Source organism: Protopterus annectens, chromosome 2.part0 (assembly GCF_019279795.1).
Source record: "Protopterus annectens isolate FY-2018-M chromosome 2.part0, PAN1.0, whole genome shotgun sequence".
Taxonomy (NCBI): domain Eukaryota; kingdom Metazoa; phylum Chordata; order Ceratodontiformes; family Protopteridae; genus Protopterus; species Protopterus annectens.
The window spans coordinates 1,995,722,576-1,995,736,137 of record NC_056728.1 but is presented as its reverse complement, the minus strand read 5'-3'; positions in this window follow the sequence as shown (position 1 = coordinate 1,995,736,137).

Here is a 13,562-nt window from a genome sequence, read left to right as displayed (position 1 = left end):
AAGCTTCCCAACCAGGAATCGGATGCAGCAACAGTGGCAAAGGCCCTAGTAAAAGAAATAATCCCTAGATCTGGCATACGGGAAAGAATCTATAGTGGTAATGGAACGCAGTTTGTGAACCAGACAATCCAGCAATCTGGGAGATTCTTTGGGATTTCCATGAAGAATCAATGCGCATACCACCCACAGTCAGCAGGACTGGTGGAGAGGTACAATGGGATTTAGAAAATAAGTTGAGGAAGTTGATGAGTGAGGCTCAGAAGAATTGGATTTGCTGTCTACCTCTAGCATTGCTGAGCATGAGAACAGTTCCAAATGTAAAGGGTTTGACCCCCTTTGAAGTAGTATTTGGAAGGGCATATTATGTGCCACAGTGGAAAGCTCTCATGCCTGCAGAGCTGGAGGTCGATGGCTCATTAGCCAGTTATATGAAAGGATTGTTAACCAATAATATTTGTGTTCAGTTAAACTCTTTTTCAGATAAAGAACAAACGAAGCCGGACGCAGTGCTGACTCCAGGATCCTGGGTGTGGTTGAAAGTTATCCAAAGAAACAACTGGACGAGTCCAACGTGGGAAGGTCCGTACCAGGTACTGTTGGCAACGCCCACTGCAGTAAAGGTTGCGGAGAGGTCGTCCTGGGTTCACCTGACCCATTTCAAACCGGTGAAGAATATTCAGTTTAAGAAACATTTCGTAGCCGATATACCACAGAGACAGAATGACCAGGGCCAGAGTGTATGAAAATACAAAGCAACCCCAAATACATTGGTTTACTGTCCTACTGATCATACACCTATCAACCATGTTTGTGGTGACTTTTCTTTTGCTGGGATCTTTCCTGCATATAACTACACAGATATAAATGATGAAACGTGATGAACTGGCCACAGATTGGCATCCCAACTTTAACACATACCTAGCCATGAAGCGTGTGTATGTAGAGACTATAAACATTTCAAATTTCTGGGTTTGTACTGCCATACCTACAGCATATGGAGGACATTTGATGTCTGCTGTCCCCTTGGGGATAAATGAGACCTGTGAAAATCTACTTTGTGATACAGGTTCTGTGAGATCACAGGACAAAGTGGCACTGTACTTACCTGTTACACAAAAAGGAATTGTTTGTCTCTATAAAAATGATACACTCCAAGTTGGTTGGAGTGATTGTAACATAACTGTGTCTTACAAATGTTATCTAAAAGCCAAAGATGAGAGTACTAGTTGTAGCATGATATAGGAGTCGTATGTAAGCTTAATGAGAACAACGTTGAAAGATGTGCAGACAAATCCTGCATTGTATAAACAGTTGTCTGTTATAGGCAGGAAAATGTTTCATTCAGAGTTAACCCACATCAGTACTAAAGTAGAATATTGCTATTTTGTTTGTGGGAAAAAAGCATATCAATGGTTACCTGAGAATTGGTCCGGCAGTTGTTTTTTGGGTTATCTGGTTCCAGCCATAAGACATACTGCAGAATTGCCTCTGGGTAAGATACGACATGTAAGAGATATAGCTTGAAGAACTGGGAACTCAGTCGAGAAACCTACTAATCCAGTGGGTAAAATCGAAGCTGGTTGGAAAGATCATTCATCCGTAAGAGATAAAGGAAAATTGACTCATATGGACTTGAGTGACAGTGTCATATCCTGGGCTGGAATAATCACAGCCTATGGAGCAGTCAAATCAATCTGGGAACTGAGGAAGTTGTCAAAACCTCTCGAAGTAATGAGCAATGCGACCTTTCCGCTCTCGAACTTGTGACTGATGAACTGAATGCAATGAGAACTGTTGTGCTGCAAACTCGAATGGCTCTTGACTGCACCCTGGCGGCGAGAGGTGGTAACGCACGCGCTTATCAAAGAAGAATGCTGTGCGTAAATACCAGATAAGAAGCACGACATCAACGACCACCTAGAGGTAATACAGCAGGTATCAGCCATGGCGGAACCAGGCCCAAACCCACTGACGAACTTTTTCCAGAATCCATTTTGTGGATGGGGTTCAATCCTAATGAATATCTTGAATGCCATTTGTGTTGTTTTGCTCATATTGGGAGCATGTGTCTGTTGGGATACCCTGTATGAAAGGATTAGTTAGGGACTTTGTTGACGTATCTGTAACCGAGTCTAGGTATCATGACCTGGATTTGAATCTGTCAATACCAAATGAAATTCTTTCTGAAATGTAAAACAAATGACTTGCCTAGTTAAAAGTTCCAGAAAGGAAGAGGCTAGGGAATGAAATAATGTTGTTTATGTTTCTGGATAGAATAAAAGCATTAAAAGGAGGAGAATGTTAGAAAAATATATATATCTAAACATATATGAAGTGCTAGTTTAGAAGCAAATAGTATATAATGCATGTTATTCTATTTTACAATATGGCAGTAGAAATGATCTTGCATGTAATTGCCTGAAGCATAGCTGCAGTGTGATTGAACTCTGACCCTGGCAGTAACCAGTTCAGCAGGCGTATGTCATTCAGCATTAATTATCTGCTGGGTTAGAGAATAATAAATGTATGTACATGTATATCTTTCTTCCTTCCACTGAGGAGGATGGCCTTGTGAGCTCTATCGAAGATAGAGTACAGCTGCTCACCAGAGAGACAAAGGAACGTATTAGGAAATGAACTGACTATTGTATCCGAACAGGCTTGGAACCTTGAAAGAGCAACATTTACAGAAGGACATTGTAATTGACCAGGTGCCTTGCAAGGCTGTGCTATTCTCATGGGAAAACATTTAATAAGCATTACCTTAGCACCGTCGTATGAATAGAATATTGTGGACTATAGTGATGTAAATGCCCTGTGACTGACCACGTCATTAAGGTGGGCAAAAGCTGATTGTAAACACAATATAAATAAAGCTGCTTCCTGTATAGAGTCAGACAAAACTCTATACTTGTACTGCATAGTTATTTGCCTCCTGGTGTACACTATTAAAACGTTGTGAAACTGAGCTTCCTGTGTTATTGACTGTCATTTTGAAAAGCCTAATGAGTGTTACGGTCTGATTTTAACAACTTAATTGACAGATGTGTATGTCATAGCATGGGAATAGGCCAAGCCAACCACCACAATCGCCATGTGTACCACATACAAACAGCCAGTAACACGCAGTAGTAATGCATGAAGGCATACACGACTGTGGGAATAGCACAGGACATATGGCACGTGCCAAGTGTAGATGCATGACACAAAACTCCAGGATGGGGCTCCCTGCAAAGAGGAACATGTGCCAACCACACCTCCCACAGATGTACCGGCCGTGAAAACACATGCCAAACACACACCAACACTACCGTCCATCCCACGACATAGCGGAGGCTGGTCAAAGACCACCATGACGCGTGCACAAACAGGGACACGTGTAACCGTTGCCTTAACACCCTCCCATAGGCCAAAGAATAATAGAATGGACATATGCATGTAATGCTGTGAAGGATGTGTGGTAGACCTCAGTATCACAGTGGTAGGGACACAGATACACTGTAATCAACCGTGACATATGTGCACTGTAGACAGCATACCTGCAGGTAATACAGAGGTCAATCACGTGCCACAGAAATATACACATGAGAAAGAGGATAGGGGATAGACAAGTGTAAATGGGACAAACTATGAACATAGGTTCATAGGTCCATAGGTACAGGGTAGGCTATCTACCCAAGGTCAGCCATAACCCTAGGCCATAGTTAGGATTCCTTTGCCAACCTTCCGGTCCGGAGATAAAATGCCTATGATATTGCTGTACCTCTGTCAAGCAGTGACAATGATGTAATCCCTGGGGTATATCTGCAATCCCCCATCCAACGGACAAGATCCCCCTCGAACAAGGCTAGCAAGGATCTCTGCCTCACATGTACTGTGATGTAGATCCACAGCATAGTGAGTGTCTGGGTGACATATGTGTCACTCCAACACATCCTATTAATGACCTCGTCAAGGTTCACGTCACCTGCCCTTGTGGTTCCGAGGGATGTAGATACAGTAGGTGAAGCATAGTCATCAAATATGGGTCGACATGGCCTCGTATGTCAGGCACAGGTCAACACCGAACAAGAGGTATGTGACTGAATGGAGCAGGAGTCCTAACAGTGGGGCAACATAACACAAATCCCTGACACCCTGCATCTGTATGACAATTAACCTATGGGGCCTTCCCAGCTGCTGTAGGTGTCGGGTCAGATACCCTCCGAATGGGGCAATGTACTCAATCATAGGTGTAACACGTAGTGAGTACAAGGAGACAATGACCTACCCTGATCTAGATGTGAATCCCTGCACGAACAGGTGGGCAATGTAGAAGTCCTACCGAACCACGATAGCAACGTGTGTGTTGAACGAATGGTGACCGACAACCTGTGTCCCCAGATCCCTGGTAATTACCCCCATGCTCAGTGGACTGCCACCCATATGCCGGACAGGGGTGACCTCGTTCTCCTCGACAGGTATGACTTTGCATTACCTGGCATTTAGCTGTAGGCCATGTCCCTGACAGCAGATATGCATATCTGGGAGGCCCCTTTGAAGGATATCTGTGTCAGATGTCCGTCCCACTATGGCACCCGGTTCGCAGTCATCTACAAACAATGTCACCCATAACACCCCTGTGTGTGCCTGTACTGTGGAAATGTAGATGTAGAAAAAGAGTGGACCCAGGGCAGAGACCCGTGGGACACCGCCTGCGACAGGCAGTAGGTCTGACATGCTGCCAGCAACTATGACCGCGTGGGTCATGTCACATAGCCAGTTTGCAACCCATCCTGCAATGTATGTGTTCACATCCAAGCCGATGGGCTTATCAATGATACCCGAGGGGGGTATTGTGTTGAAGGCCTTTGCCAGGTCGAGGTAGGCTGTATGGACTGCAAGACCCCCATCAATGGCCTCGGTGACTGTCCCTAAAACATCAACCAGGATTTAAACGCATGAACCGCCCCTGACCAAGCCAAACCGGGTTGGATGCAAAGTATGCAGATCCCCTATGTCGTCATCTACGAGCCGCAGTATGATCCCTCCCCATGTCTTTGCAGATAGGTCTCCTCATGGTAATGGGACAATAATAACCAGGGTCAGTGGAGGCATTGGCCCTGTGAAGTGGGACTACAGTCGCCGTGCGACACAACCTGGGTATGTTACCCGAGGTGAGGCTAAGAATAAACAGCTGTCCTAACTGTGGGTCTAATTCCTCAATGAGATCGCAGAGTACACAGTCGGGACACCAGCTGGTCCCATGGATGCTATGTTCACTACCCTGGAGAGAGCATGTCCCACCCGTGCGTCACAGAACATTCGGGGACCACATACCGCTGGTACAGACATCTCTCCATGTGGGGGGGAGGGTGTGGAGATGTCTTCACCGAACCTGTCAGCCCGTATGTTGGCAATGTGTGTATGTTCAGTAAACTCCACATCATTGTGAACCCAGTCAGAGCATATGTGGGAGTTACCTCCCAGGTGTCCAGCATAGCAAATGAAGGCTGTATGATTGTCAGCCAGGTCCATGGAGATATATCTGTGGAACCTGCCCTGGACCATGTCATGACAGCCTGTAGCTCTACACATATAATGAGCAAGGGTGTCATACCTCACAAGGTGTCTGCTCTGCCTTGTAGTAGCCACCTCCTCTCGTTGTACAGCTTGTGTATGGCTGGGGTACACCACACTGGATGCTTGGCATTGGTACAATGAACCACAGTTGGGTAAGGGAATGCCTGATCCATGCAGTCCTGTAGGTACCGGTAGATGGCATATGTAAGTGATGCAGTGGCTGCAGTACTGTTGACCACTGGCTCAGGGTCCTTAAAGGAGACCACAGTAGTGTTCAAAATTGTGAATTCGGCCTTTGAGAAAGCCATGTGTATGGTAACCGGCAACACCCACAGCAACGGATGTCAATAGCAGAAGCCATTGTCCAAATAACATAGATTAACCGGCATGACAATATGTATTATTATACATGTATTGACACGTGTCTGCTAATTACATTTGCAAATGGCCGGTAAGACCGTGCCAAAGTGCCCGTGACTTACCTAGTATGGAGGTGTCGTTCCGACAATAAAGTGGCGATACTTCCCAACCGGGACCTCTGGGGATTAATTAAAGCGGTTGTTAACCTGCAACATTGGATGTACACCATTTGGTTCCGGTTTCGGAAAACATGGTTTCCGTAGCACTACACACTATGGGTAGTCAAGCAGACATCCGCGATTGGTGAACACACAGCAGCAGTCAAAACCACTGGCCACACGGACACAGTCCGACAAGCTCTACACTTTACATATGCACATTGGTGTCCATTGTAGGATCCAAAAATTTTCCCGTACGGAATGCGTGCCAGCCTTCATCGCCACTCACGAGAACCGATAGACGTGACCACGACACAGCTAGACATATGCACCGCAAGCGTGTTCAATGTTGATGATAGCTGTCCATGAAATGCAGCACATATGCACAGAAATCCCCAGAGTTCCGAGTCCATAGAAGTGCGTCCACATCCCAGTCCCGCACACATGAAGGATGTGTAATGGGTACTGTCGACTGTTGCAGCCAAGGGATCCTGGGTATGTAGAAACAGGGCTCGGTGTCGTTTGGCAGGTAATCCATTGTCCCGCCCCGTGGGAGGGATGTGGGCATAGCACCTGCCTTACTCCCAACAAATCATGCAAAGCATCCACTGGAGAATGCTAAATGCAGGTGTGAAATGTGTACAGCCCTATACCAGTGTCCAGTAGGCAATTCTCATGGATGGACAAGCGTACGACCAAGATGGCACCCATAACTGCAAACCCGGTGGAATTACACAGCCGCGGTAAGGCATAACACAGGACATACACATAGGGACTACAGTTGACATTCCCCATACAAAGTTGGACCGCCGTCTGTGCAGTACACAGCACTCAATCTGCCAGCAACAAAATGGGGAGCACTCGCTACCATACAGCGGAACAGATGGGCGACCTGTGGAACACATACTAATGGCACACCAACAACGTCAACTAGGATATGTAAAGTATGGCATTCCCACCTATAAAGAAAACATGCTTCAATGAATACATAGGGGATCAACATGTTCTGGTGGTGTTATGTTGAATATACAGTGATGGATATGTCCTATTGGGACGTCTGAGGTTTATTTAAAGCAGTTGCTAACCTGCATCTTTGGATGTACACCATTTGTTCACAGTTCTAAATCACCTGGTTATGTAGCACCACGTAGAATGGGTAGTCAAACAGACATCCGCGATTGGGGAACATACAGCAGCAGTCAAAACCACTGGCCAGTTGGACACAGTCCAGCAACATCTAACTTTGCATATGCACATTGGTGTCCATTGAAGGACCCAAAAATACCTTCTCACAGAACTCACTCCAGCCGTTTCCGAACAACAGACGATGCTATAGCCGTGACTACGGCACAGTTAGACATATGCACCACCAGCGTGTTTAAGGTTGATGACGTGTCCATGAAATGCAGGACATATGAACAGAAATACCCAGATCGACGTGTCCATACATGTGCGTCCACATCCCAGTCCCGCACGCATGAAGGATGTGTAATGGGTACTGTCGAGGGTTGCAGCTATGGGATCTTGGGTATGCAGAAATGGGGCTCGGTGTTGTTTGGCAGGTAATCCATTGTCCCGCCCCGTGGGAGGGATGTGGGCGTAGTACCTGCCTTACTCCCCACTAATAATGCAAAGCATCCACTGGAGAATGCTAAATGCAGGTGTGAAATGTGTACAGCCCTATACCAGTGTCCAGTAGGCAATTCACATGGATGGACAAGCGTACGACCAAGATGGCACCCATAACTGCAAACCCGGTGGAATTACACTGCTGCAGTAAGGCATTACACAGGAAATACACATAGGGACTACAGTTGACATTCCCCATACAAAGTCGGACCGCCGTGCGAACACCGGCGTACACAGCACTCAATCTGCCAGCAACAAAATGGGGAGCACTCGCTACCATACAGCGGAACAGATGGGCGACCTGTGGAACACATACTAATGGCACACCAACAACGTCAACTAGGATATGTAAACTATGGCGTCCCCACCTATAAAGAAACATGCTTCAATGAATACATAGGGGATCAACATGTTCCGGTGGTGTTATGTTGAAAATACAGTGATGGATATGTCCTATTGGGACGTCTGAGGATTATTTAAAGCAGTTGCTAACCTGCATCTTTGGATATACACCATTTATTCACAGTTCTAAAACACCTGGTTTACGTAGCACCACGTAGAATGGGTAATCAAACAGACATCTGCGATTGGGGAACATAAAGCAGCTGTCAAAACCACTGGCCAGTTGGACACAGTCCAGCAACATCTAACTTTACATCTGCACATTTGTGTCCATTGTAGGACCCAAAAATACCTTCTAACAGAACTCCATCCAGCCGTTTCCGACCACCAGATGATGCGATAGCCATGACTACGGCACAGTTAGACATATGCACCACCAGTGTGTTTAAGGTTGATGACAGGTGTCCATGAAATGCAGGACATATGAACAGAAATCCCCAGATCGCCGTGTCCATACATGTGCGTCCACATCCCAGTCCCGCATGAAGGATGTGTAATGGGTACTGTCGAGGGTTGCAGCCATGGGATCTTGGGTATGCAGAAATGGGGCTCGGTGTTGTTTGGCAGATAATCCATTGTCCGCCCGTGGGAGGATGTGGGTGTAGCACATGACCTACTCCCCACTAATAATGCAAAGCATCCACCGGATAATGCTAAATGCAGGTGTGGAATGTGTACAGGCCATAACAGTGTCCAGTAGGCAATCCCCATGGATGGACAGGCCTACGACCAGGATGGCACCCATACCTGCAAGCCCGGTGGAATTACACAGCTGCAGTAAGGCATAACACAGGAAATGCAGATGGAAACTACAGTAGACACTCCCCATAGAAATCCAGACCGCCGTGCGAATACCGGCATACACAGCACTCAATCTGCCAGCAACAACATGGGGATTACTCGCTGCCATACTGCAGAACAAATGGGCGACCAGTGGAACATATACCAATGGCACACCAACAACGTCAACTAGGAAGGTCATAGGATATTTAAACACTGGCGTTCCCGCTTATAAAGAACATCCTTCAATGAATCAATAGGGTCTACATGTTCTGGCTGTGTTATATTGACAATACAGTGGCGTATATGTCCTACTGGGCCTTCTGAGGATTACTTAAAGCAGTTGCCAACCTGCAGCATTACATTAATACCATTTGGGTTAATCGTAGTAGAACATGGGTTTTGTAGCACAACATAATATGTGTAGTCAAACACACATCCGCAATTGGGGAACATACAGCAGCGGTCACAACCACTGGCCAGATGGACACCGTCCAACATGTTCTACATTTTACATATGCACATTTGTGTCCATTGTAGGACCCAAACATTTATCCGTACGCAATGTCAACCGGCTGCGATTGGGAGACCCAGATGAAGTGACAGCCGTGACTACGGCACAGCTACATATATGCACCACCAGCGTGTTCAAGGTTGATGACAACTGTCCATGAAATGCAGGACATATGCACCGAAATCCCCAGATTGTCGAGTCCATAGATGTGCGTCCACATCCCATTCCCGCACACATGGAGGATTTGCAATGGGTACTGTCGAGGGTTGCAGCCATGGGATCGTGGGTATGCAGAAATGGGTGTCGGAGTTGATTGGCAGAAGATCCGTTGTCCCGCCCCGTGTGAGGAATGTGGGTATGGCATATGCGTTACTCCGCACTAATAATGCAAATCATCCACGGAGAATGCTAAATGCAGCTGTGAAATGTGTACAGCCCTATACCAGTGTCCATTAGGCAGTTCCATGGATGGACAAGCGTCGCCAAGATGGCACCCATAACTGCAAACCTGGTGGAATCACACAGCTGTAGTAAGGCAAAACACAGGGAATACACATAGGGACTACAGTAGAGACTCCACATACAAAGTCAGACCGCCGTGCGAATACCGGCGTACACAGCACTCAATCTGCCAGCAAGTGAATGGGGATCACTCGCTTCCATACCGCGGAACAAATGGGCGACCTGCGGAACACATACTAATGGCACACCAACAACGTCAACTAGGAAGGTTATAGGATGGTTAAGCTATGGTATACCCACATATAAAGAACATCCTTCAATGAATTAATAGGATCTACATGTTTCGTTCATGTTAATTTGACAATACAGAGCCGGGAATGTCCCAATGGGATATCTGCGGATTAGTTAAAGCAATTGTTAGCCTGCATCATTGGAATTACAACATTTGGGTTCAGTGGCGGAAAACCCGGTTTACGTAGCACTACATAATATGGGTACTCAAACAGACATCCGTGATTGCTGAACATACAGCAGCAGTCAGACCCACTGGCCAGATGGACACAGTCCAATAAGTTCTACACTTTACATATGCACATTGGTGTCCATTGTAGGACCAAAAAATTTATCCGTATGCAATGTGAACAGGCAGCGATCTAGAGACCCAGAAGAACAGATAGCCATGACTACGGCATAGCTAGATATGTGCACCACCAGCGTGTTCAAGGTTGATGACAAGTGTCCATGAAATGCAGGACATATGAATAGGACTCCCCAGGTTGCCGAGTCCATAGACGTGCGTCCACATCCCATTCCTGCACACATGAAGGATGTGCAATGGGTACCGTCGAGGGTTGCAGACATGGGATCGTGGGTATGCAGAAATGGGGCTCGGTGTTGATTGGCACATAATCCGTCGTACCTCCCCGTGGGAGGTATGTGGGTATAGCACATGCATTACTCCCCACTAATAATGCAAATCATCCACTGGAGAATGCTAAATGCAGCTGTGAAATGTGTACAGCCCTATACCAGTGTCCAGTAGGCATTTCCCATGGACGGACAAACGTACGACCAAGATGGTCACCCATAACTGCAAACCCGGTGTAATTCCACAGCTGCAGTAAGGCATAACACAGAAAATACACATAGGGACCACAGTACACACCCCCCATACAAAGCCAGACTGGCGTGCGAATACCGGTGTAGACAGCACTCAATCTGCCAGCAAGAAAATGGGGTTCACTCGCTTACATACTGCGGAACAAATGGGCGATCTGAGGAACACATAGTAATGGCACACCACCAACGTCAACTAGGAAGGTTATGGGATGGTCAAGCTATGGCGTACCCACATATAAAGAACATCCTTCAATGAATTAATAGGATCCACATGTCATGGTAGTGTTATTTTGACAATACAGTGGCGGATAATTCGTATTGTGACTTCAGAGTATTATGTAAAGCAGTTGCTAACCTGCATCTTTGGATGTACACCATTCGGTGTCAGGTTTGAAAGACCTGGATGTCGTAGCACTACATAATATGTGTAGTTAAACACACACCCGCGATTGGGGAACATACAGCAGCTGTCAAACCCACTGGCCAGATGGACACAGTCCAACAGGTTCTACACTTTACATATGCACATTGGTGTCCATTGTAGGACCCAAAAGTTTAGCCCTAAGTAAGATAAACGTGATGGAGGAAGTGACACTGAAGGCGTAACAGCCATGACTATGGCACTGTTAGACATATGCACCACCAGCGTGTTTAAGGTTGATGACAGGTGTCCATGAAACGCAGAACATATGAGCAGAAATACCCATATGGCCGTGCCCATAGATGTGCGTCCACATCTCAGTCCCGCACACATGAAGAATGTATAATGGGTACCGTCGAGGGCTGCAGCCATGGGATCGTGGGTATGCAGAAATGGGGCTCGGTGTTGTTTGGCAGATAATCCGTTGTCCCGCCCCGTGGGAGGGATGTGGGTATAGAACATGCCTTAACCCCCACCAATAATGACAATCATCCACCGGAGAATGCTACATGCAGCTGTGAAATGGGTACAGCCCTACACCAGTGTCCAGTAGGCATTTCCCAAGGATGGACAAACGTACGGCCAAGATGGCACCCATAACTGCAAACCTGGTGGAATCACACAGCTGTAGTAAGGCAAAACACAGGGACTACAGTAGAGACTCCACATACAAAGTCAGACCGCCGTGCGAATACCGGCGTACACAGCACTCAATCTGCCAGAAAGAGAATGGGGATCACTCACTTCCATACCGTGGAACAAATGGGTGACCTGCGGAACACATACTAATGGCACACCAACAACGTCAAGTAGGAAAGTCATAGGATCCTGAAACTATGGCGTTCACGCTTATAAAGAACATCCTTCAATGAATTCATAGGATCTACATGTTTTGGTTGTGTCAGTTTGACAATACAGTGGCGGACATATCCTAATGGGACATTTGAGGATTACTTAAAGCATCTCCTAGCCTGCATCATTGGATTTACACCATCCGGTTTCCGTTTAGAATACCCTGGTTAACGTAGCACTACATAATATGGGTAGCAAGCAGACATCCGCGATTGGGGAACATACAGCAGCAGTCAAACCCACTAGCCAGATGGACACAGTCCAACAAGGTCTACACTGTACATATGCACAATGGTGTTCATAGTAGGACCCCAGAGATTCATCCGTACACAATGTCAACCAGCTACGATCGAGAAACCCAGAACTGACAGCCGTGACTACGGTACAGCCAGACATATGCACCCCCAGCGTGTTCAGGGTTGACGACAACTGTCCACGGAATGCAGGACATATGTACAGATTTTCCCAGATTGTAGAGTCCATAGAGGTGCGTCCACATCCCATTCCGCACATGCGGATGTGTAATGGAGTACCGTCGTGGAGTGCAGCCATGGGATCCTGGGTATGCAGAAGCGGGGCTCGGTGTTGTTTGGGGTATCCCCCGTAGGGTGTGGACCCCTTTTCCCCCCTTTAAACATAGGAAGCAAAACAGGTTAAATTTTCCCCTACCCTTCCATGACTTTCAATGGCCCAAACAATGAACCTGGGGGAACCACAGGGATAGGAAACACAGGAAAAAAATGGGGGGAAACCCCAAAAAACCAAACCCTATGGGGAACCAAACTCCCCGAAAGGGGGATTTTCCTAAACAAATGGGGGATTAAAAAAAAGAAAAATGTACTAGGAAACCATCATTTAAAAGGGTTACCCAAAAAGGTTTTTAAAAAAGGGTTAAAGCAATTAAAGGCATAAACAAAAGAAAAGGGGGGACCAGGACAAAAGTACAATGGTGTAAAAATCTAAAATTTTCAGGGACTATTTTCAAATTCCCTAAAAGAAATTCCCCCCCTGGCTTCTCAAAAAAGGCCTTCATTCCCTTTTTTCTTTTTCCCCTGTGTGTGGCCAACCCCCACCTATTTTAACATCTAAAAAACCCCCTTTTATAGATAGCATGGTCCCTCGGTTATTATATGGGAAAGTAAACACGAATTAAAAACGGAAAAGGCTTGTGAATTCCATATCCCCGTTTGGGGTGCACCTCTTCTCAAAAAGGGGCCCCATAGGCCACGGGCAGGGTGTGTCCAATATATAACCAAATGCACATGTGTGTGGGTGTGGTATAACCCGGGGAAAAACGATTAGG